We start from the raw sequence: 8,989 nt of genomic DNA, 5'->3' as shown, positions 1-8,989 counted from the left end.
CTGGTGAGGCTGCATTATTCTCCTGTATCATGTCCGCAACCTCTGACATCTCCTGTATCATGTCTGCAGTCTCTGAGGGAGTCTGGAAAGAAGTCAAGAATGGGAGCAGGATGGGGGTCGTGGGAGAAGTCAGATGTGTGTGGACTGTGGTGAGGAGACTATAGAATAAAACCAGAGCCACCGAGCTGGAGCCGACTGACTAAGCCCTGCACGGTGCACCTGAGAGGAGGTCAGTGACAGAACCGCCAGGCCAGTCTGAGGGGGGTCACTGATGTAAGGGGGGCATGAATACAATAATGTAAGGGGGCACTGATCTGATATAAAGGTTTCCCCCTTATATCAGTTACCCCCCCTTACCTTAGTGTATTCTTTCTGCAGAAGGTGGTCTCTGGTCAACAGAGTCCCCGCCCCCCCCCCCCCCCCACGTTTTCGAGTTCATGGTGTCCTCCTTGATGATTGCCCACTTTCAACTGGAATTTGCTTTTATATATATATAAAGCCCTATGTGCTTTCATATCTGTCCTATGTGTTTTAAACTACATGGTTTTCCCTTTCATGAACAAGAAAGTTATGCTGTTGGGCTGGTATAATAATGCTATGGGGCTGGTATGAAATTTTTTCCAGGGCTGGTTTTTATGCCCAGTCCGGCCCTGAGTGAGATGTAAATACATATAGTTTTTGTCCCTCTCTTCCCCCTGTATTTCATGACACCAGAGTCACATGACAGACAGTACAGAATCATTGGCATTATACAGGGAGGAGGTGTAGAGCTGCTGCTGGGAGTTTGCATTCGACATGCAATGATCTGCACAGGCATTGTGAGTGAACCGCATTGGTAAAGCATTGTTACAGTTGTCCTTGAGTGTTCACGTTCAGAAGGATGTTTCCTGGACATATAGGACTGTGAACATAGTCAGGAATGAGAGATTTTTCAAGTAGTCTTCTGTTACAGCAATGCAGCAGGGCAACCAGTACTTCTTCAGCTGGAGTAGAACTACAGATCTCAACATACCTTGTCAAACAAAGAGTGCATAATGTGCCCCAGCAGGGTATGGGGGGACTGGAAGTTCTGCTGCAGCTGGAGAGTTGCTGGTTGCATGTCACCCCCTGTAACAGGATTTCTTTATCATCCAGCCAGTGCTTCTACTGAACAACTAGTAATTTAAAGTGCACCTGTCATGCAACTTGAGTGTATTGAATATTAATGTATAGTTAGTAGAATAGTGATACTGGAATTTGATTGCACAATGCTAGGACAGCTTCCAAAAAATGTAACTTTTGTCAAAATGTGTTCTAGTTTTAGATCTTCTTGTACAAAACACTATGACTACATAGTGAATACACAATGATTTCTGATGTGTCCTATGTTCACCCCCAGACATCACAGCACACGCTCATCAAGTTCTGTATATGTTGGCACTTTGAAATGAATACGTTGGTTTTGTGTTGCAGTTTGGGCACTCGGGCTCAAAATGGTTCGCCATCACTGGTCTAGGTGGTTACAGACAGTCATTGGTTTTGGGTTTATTTAACATGGCCATCAGTATGGAGTCGGGGATTTCTTCATAAATTCTGCTGGTTCAGCAGTGGCTAAGTGGCTGACAGTCTTAGAGGAGGAGGTTTTGGGTGGTCAGTGGTGGGTCTTAATGTTAAAAAAGAGTGCTTGGACAGGAGTACATACAGGTAGGCTGCAGATTATACCACTGTAGGGCAGAGAATTGTATTAAATCTATTTACAATGCGGTGTGAGACTGTAAAGGGTTATTTATTTATGAAAAAAGATTATTTCTTTTCAACATCTTATAATAGAAGCTAAGTAAAATCTGTTTTTTTTTTGTATTTTTTTCATTTATATAGCAAAAAAGGAAAAACCCAGTGGTAATTAACCGCTTACAGACTGGAAGATTTGGCTGCTTAACCACTTTAATACAGGACATTTATACACCCTTCCTGCCCAGAACAATTATTAGCTTTCAGCGCTCTCACACTTTGAATGACAATTACTCAGTCATGCTACACTGTATCCAAACAACATTTTTATCATTTTTTTCTCACAAACAGAGCTTTCTTTTGGAGGTATTTAATCATCACTAGGTTATTTATTTTTTGCAATAGAAGCGAAAATTTTGAAAAAAAAAAACACTTTTTTTAGTTTCTATTGTAAAATTTTGCAAATAAGTCATTTTTATTCATAAATTTAGGTCAAAATGTATACTGCTACATATCTTTAGTAAAAATAACCCAAATTAGTGTATATTATTTGGTTTCTGTGAAAGTTATAGTCTACAAGCTATGGTGCAAATCATTGAAAATCGATCACACCTGATCACACCTGATGTACTGAAGGCCCAACTCATTTCTTGAGACCCTAACAAGCCAGGAAAGTACAAGTACCCCCCAAATGACTCCTTTTTGGAAAGCAGACATTCCAAGGTATTTAGTAAGAGGCATATTGAGTTTTTTTAAGTTGTAATTTTTTCCCACAATTCTTGGGAAAATGAAGATTTTTTTTTTTTTTTTTACACAAAATTGTCATAATAGCAAGTTATTTCTCTCACACCGCACATGAAAACTTGCAATGACACCCCAAAATACATTCTGGTACTCCTCCTGAGTATAGCGATACCACATGTGTGAGACTTTTACACAGCCTGGCCACATACAGAGGTCCAACATCCAAGTAGCACCTCTAGGCGTTCTACGAGCATACATTGCACATCTCATTTGATGACAACCTATCACACTTTTGAAGGCCCTGGAGCACCAGGTCAATGGAAACGCCCACAAAATGACCCCATTTTGGAAAGCTAACACTCCCATGTTTAATCTATAAGGCATAATGAGTCTTTTGAATGGTTCATTTTTTTTCCAGAAGTTTTTGGAAAATGTGGGAAAAAAATTAAAACGCATTTTTTTTTACACAAAGTTGTCCATTTATAAGATATTTCCAACACATAGCATGTACATAGCAAAAATGACACCCCAAAATACATTCTGCTACTCCTCCTGAGTACGGCGATACCACACGTGTGAGACTTTTACATAGCCTGGCCACATACAGAGGCCCAACATCCAAGTAGCACTGTCAGGCGTTCTAGGAGCATAAATTACACATATAATTTCCTGACAACCTATCACACTTTTGAAGGCCCTGGAGCACCAGGACAATGGAAATGCCCACAAAATGACCCCATTTTGGAAAGCTAACACCCCAATGTATAATCTATGAGGCATAATGAGTCTTTTGAACTGTTCATTTTTTTCCAGAAGTTTTTGGAAAATGTGGGAAAAAATGAAAACGCATTTTTTTTTTACACAAAGTTGTCCATTTATAAGATATTTCCAACACACAGCATGTACAAAGCAAATATTACACCCAAAAATACATTCTGCTACTCCTCCTGAGTATGGCGATAGCACATGTGTGAGACTTTTACATAGCCTGGCCACATATAGAGGCCCAACATCCAAGTAGCACCGTCAGGCGTTCTAGGAGCATAAATTACACATATAATTTCCTGACAACCTATCACACTTTTGAAGGCCCTGGAGTACCAGGACAATGGAAATGCCCACAAAATGACCCCATTTTGGAAAGCTAACACCCCAATGTAAAATCTATGAGCCATAATGAGTCTTTTGAACAGTTCATTTTTTTCCAGAAGTTTTTGGAAAATGTGGAAAAAAATTTAAAACGCATTTTTTTTACACAAAGTTATCCATTTATAATATATTTCCAACACACAGCATGTACATAGCAAAAATGACACCCCAAAATACATTCTGCTACTCCTCCTGAGTATGGCGATAGCACATGTGTGAGACTTTTACACAGCCTGGCCACATACAGAGGCCCAACATCCAAGTAGCACTGTCAGGCGTTCTAGGAGCATAAATTACACACATAAATTCCTGCCAACCTATCACATTTTTGAAGGCCCGTCATATTTCTAACACATAGCATGTACTGTACATACCAATTACAAACCAAAATACATTCTGCTGAGCAAAGGGTAAAGAAAAGATTACCTGCGGTTTTAGTAGTGCAGTGGTCCACAGAGGAGAGCATCAGTCCAGGCAGCAGGCAGGAACGTGGACAGCGACAGCAAAACAGGCAGCAGGCAGGAATACTGTCCATAGTTAGTACAGGCAGAGATATGGTCAGCACAGCCAAAGTATTTGTTCAGGGAGCAGGCATGACCATCAAGCTTAAGGCATCAGTCAGGAAAGAATGGGGACAGGGGTAGAGGCTTCTCCCACCCAAATCTCTTTGAAGCCTCTGGACAACCAGACCCTGTTCTGGGAACACAGAAAACCAAAAACTGTTTTTCTCAACTAAGAACACTATTCTGGAGCCCCTCACATATGTGAGACCCCTGTGTAGCAGGGTTAAAGATTAGTCCAAGGGGCAGACAAAAACATGGTCAACAGGCTGAGGTCAGTGCAGGTAAAGGGCAGAAATAGACGGTAGGCAGAGGCATAGTCGATGTTCCAGGGTCAGTTCACGTGAAAGGCAGAAACATGGCGGATAAACAATGCAGACGGCAGGCAGAGGCATAGTCGATAAACAGGCCAGGGTCAGTTCACATGGAAGGCAATGATATGGTTGGTTGAGGCATCAGGGAAATATTCAGGACAGAAATTGAAAACGGGGAAATATGGGCTAATGGTTTACAAGAGTGTGATAGTGTCTGAAGCATTCTCCGATGCAAAGGCCGGGTTGGGAGGGACATTGGGGACAATGGAAACTGGTGTCTTTCCTTACTCCTCTTTTGGTGCACACCCGACATTTTTTTTGGCGTCGTCTTCTGGATCCTGATGGTGGAATATGGTCAGGAAAATGGTGCTCATGTAGTCTGCTGACACAATCGGAGTGAATGCTTTCTGGGGGGGATACTTGTTGATATATCAGGGCAGTGACAATCTCTTCAATAAACTTTAGGAAGGTGTTGGGTGTTTCCGTCGATTTTTGATAAATGATGAAAGAATTATACATGGCCAAATGAAAAAAGTAAACTGCAACTTTTTTATACCAGAACAGGGATTTTCGTGTTAATAAATAGGGGCTGCAACATTTGATCATTTAAATCCCCCCCCCCCCATGAATTTTTTGCACTCGAGGATACAGGAAGGCTTTCGAACGGTACCGCGTCTTCTGCGAAGTTCCACTGAGGTGTCATCATGGATGGTGGACATGATGTACACATCTTTCCTATCCCTCAACTTCACAGCCAATACTTCCTCGTTCCTCAAGCTAGTCGATTCCCCCCTTTGTAGCGTTGTGGTGACTAGATTCTGTGGGAAGCCCTTTCTGTTTTTCCTTGCTGTACCAGGCCAAAGTATTTTTTAGGTATAGGTGGTGGAAAAGCGGCAAACTGGTATAGTAATTGTCCATGTAAATGTGATACCCCTTTTGGAGGAGTGGAAATGCCAACTCCCAGACAATTTTTCCGCTTATTCCCATGTACAGTGGACACTCGGGGGGCTGGAGCTGGGAGTCTTTGCCTTCGTACACGTGGAATGAGTGCACATATCCGATGGAGCTTTCACAGAGCTTGTTGAGCTTCAGCCCGTACCTCGCCCTCTTACTAGGGATATACTGCTTGATTCCCAGCCGGCCTGTGAAATGGACCAGGGGTTCGTCCACAGAGATGTTCTTGTCAGGGATATACATTTTAACAAATCTCTTGCAGAAAAAATCAATTAGGGGCGAATTTTATATAATTTATCTGAGTCTGGGTTATTTCGAGGGGGGGGGGGGGGCACTGTGAATTATTGTTGAAATGCAGGAAGCGCATTATAATTTCATATCGGGACCTGGACATGACAGATGAAAAAATTGGCATGTGGTGGATAGGGTTGGTCGACCAATATTTATGTACGTCTTCATTTTTTTTGTAAGCCCCATGTTGAGTGTTAGGCCTAAAAACAATTTAAGCTACTCCACTGTTAGGGGTCTCCATTCAAAAGGGTGGGTATAGCTTGAGCTGGGGTTATTTTCAATGAATTGTTGGGCAAAAAGGTTGGTGTGGTACACGATGCCTTGAACTAATTCGTCAGTGAAAAATAAATTAAAAAAATAATTTTCGGAAAAACCTTCTGTGTTGAATTGCACACCTAGCTGTGCTGCGAAAGGGGGGATCGTGGCTGACCCTGTGCTAGAAGGCAGCCACAATGGGTTTGCCAAGGCATCTGGAAGCTGGGTTTGGGCCCTAATTCTTTGGCGTGCAATTCCTGCACTTGTACTGGGCCTTTCCTCCTGGGGTCTAGCAGCGCTTGTACTGGGTCTAGCGCAGTTGGCACTGCTGGTAGCTGCCTGGTGTTCAGACCATCTTCTTTTTGGATGGACTGCTTCCTCCTCCTTATGTGCTGTCTTCAGGGGGCTCATATTCCGAACCAGAATTGGAATCAGAACTGGGCGGTAAGAGTTCCCCGTTGCTCTCATCAGTCAGACTTCAGAATTTGATATGCCTCTTCTGGCGTGTATACCTTTCTGGACATAGTGGCTGTATGACGGGTGACACTGATGGGCTGCACGTCAGGGACTAATAGGCTGAACGTCAGGGACTAATGGGCCGCACCTTGGTAGTAAATGGCTCCAGACAGGTACTCCTGATGGGATCACGGGACAGGTACTCTGACAGGATGGATGGATGGCAGGTACTCTGGTGGCGGGTACTCTGATGGCGTGTACTCTGGTGACAGGTACTCTGATGGCGGGTACTCTGGTGACAGGTACTCTGATGGCAGGTACTCTGATGGCGGGTAATCTGGTAACAGGTACTCCTGTGACAGGTACTCCAGTGACAGGTACTGTGGTGAAGGGTACTCCTGTGACAGGTACTGTGGTGACAGGTACTCCTGTGACAGGTACTGTGGTGACAGGTACTGTGGTGACAGTTACTCCGGAGGACAGGTACTGTGGTGACAGGTACTCCTGTGACAGGTACTCTGGTGACAGGTACTGTGGTAACAGGTACTCTTCATTGGGGGGGGGCAATCTGGACACTGTAGAATAATCTGTAACTGTACCTTTAATCTGTAACACACTGTTAGCTGATCTTCTCCTCACAATGGATCGGTGTGTGAGGAGAAGAACCCAGCAACAGCCGTTACACTGCGGTTTGTTGACATTTGTGACCGTCTGTGATTGGACACAGCCGGTCACGTGGTAAAGAGCCAATTTCATTGGCTCTTTACCCTGATCGGGGTTGGGCTTTGTCAGAGGAAAAAGCCTCAACCCCGATCGCCGTGCTGCGCGCCCCCCGGGGGGTGCGCACAAGCGGCTTGTACGTTGCTCTGCATAGTGACTGGCTGTGATTGGATACAGCCGGTCACCATGCTTCTCACACTCCGCCACCTGCTCATTACCCACATCGGGGAACGGCTGTGTCTTGAGGGGCATGGCGGATCCCTCGATCGCCACGCTGCGGGCCCCCAGGGGCCTGCAGTAGCGGCGGAAAGCCAAGGACGTCATATGACGCCCACCCAGGATGGGAGATCCCACCTGCGACACCATATGACTATGGCTGGGTAATACAGTGGTTAATGACCAGGCCGTTTTTTGCGATATGGCACTGCGTCACTTTAACTGACAATTGCGCAGTCGTGCAACGCTGTACCCAAACAAAATTGAAGTCCTTTTTTTCCCGCAAATAGAGTTTTCTTTTGGTAGTATTTAATCACTTCTGCGGTTTTTATTTTTTGCGCTATAAACAAAAAAAGAGCAACAATTTTGAAAAAAAACAAACAATATTTTTAACTTTTTGCTATAATAATTATCCCCAAAAATGTTTTTAACCAGTAACGAATGACGGCTACAGCGCAGCTCCATAACTCTGGAAGGGCGTACATTGACGTCCTCCTACAATCCCGCTCCCGCGCGCCCCCTGGGGCGCACATCTGGGAATATCCGTGACCACAGTAAATGGCCGCTGACAGCGGGCGTTTACCATGTGATCGCTCCGTCAAATAAAACAAACCGGCGTCACGTCCGGTTCTTCTCTCCCCTCTCTGTACTGATCGGTACAGTGTGAGCGGAGAGGGGAGAGATCTGTGGCAGCAGTGCAGCAGTGCTGTGGGCTGGATCTGTATTGCCCACAGCACTGATATGTGCCCATTGCAGCCTCATCCAGCCTTTCATCCATCCATGCTCAGCCATCCATACTCAGCATACTCATCCATCCATGCTCAATCATCCATACTCAGCATACTCATCCATCCATCCATGCTCAGCCATCCATCCATACTCAGCAATACTCATCCAGCCATGCTCAGCCATCCATCCTCAGCAATACTCATCCATCCATCCATGCTCAGACATCCCATCCACCCCATCCATACTCAGCCATACCCAGCCATACTCAGCCATACCCAGCCATATTCAGCCATATCCAGCAATACCCAGCCGTACTCAGCTGTACCCAGCCGTACTCAGCCGTACCCAGCCATCCCATCCATACCCAGCCATACCCAGCCATACTCAGCCGTACCCATATACGTACAGCGTTGCATGACTGAATAATTGTCATTCAAAATGTGAGAGCACTGAAAGCTGAAAATTGGTCTAGTTAGGAAGGGGGTTTAGGTGCCCAGTGGTCAGCTTGGTTAAAAAACAAACGTCTTCATCAGTTTAGGCCGATATATATTCTTCTACATATTTTTGGTTAAAAAAAAACGCAATAAGCATATATTGATTGGTTTGCGCAAAAGTTATAGCGTCTACAAACTATGGGAAAGATTTATGGCATTTTTATGGCATTTTAATTTTTTTACTAGTAATGGCGGTGATCTGCGTTTTTTAGCAGTACTGCGACATTGCGATGGACAGATCGGACACTTTTGACACATTTTTGAGACCATTGACATTTATACGGCGATCAGAGCTATAAAAATGCACTGATTACTGTGTAAATATCACTGGCAGGGAAGGGGTTAACACTAGGGGGGCGATCAAGTGGTTAAATGTGTGTTCCCTGGGTGTGTTTTA

General features: G+C 44.4%; 1 protein-coding gene across 1 annotated transcript in view; it reads left to right on the top strand.

The window, feature by feature from the left end:
• The first annotated feature begins 691 nt into the window (after positions 1 to 691).
• The window catches only part of LOC141139984 (glutathione S-transferase 3-like), a 90,783-nt gene continuing 82,485 nt past the window's right edge, over positions 692 to 8,989 (top strand). The window contains exon 1 of the mRNA XM_073626662.1: positions 692 to 818. The gene's annotated coding sequence lies outside the window, so the exon portion shown is untranslated. The remainder of the gene's footprint in view (positions 819 to 8,989) is intronic.

This window comes from Aquarana catesbeiana, linkage group LG04, assembly GCF_042186555.1.
Source record: "Aquarana catesbeiana isolate 2022-GZ linkage group LG04, ASM4218655v1, whole genome shotgun sequence".
In the NCBI taxonomy this organism is placed as follows: Eukaryota; Metazoa; Chordata; class Amphibia; order Anura; family Ranidae; genus Aquarana; species Aquarana catesbeiana.
Note: the sequence above shows the minus strand (reverse complement) of the source record. Positions and strands in the feature narration are given on the sequence as shown.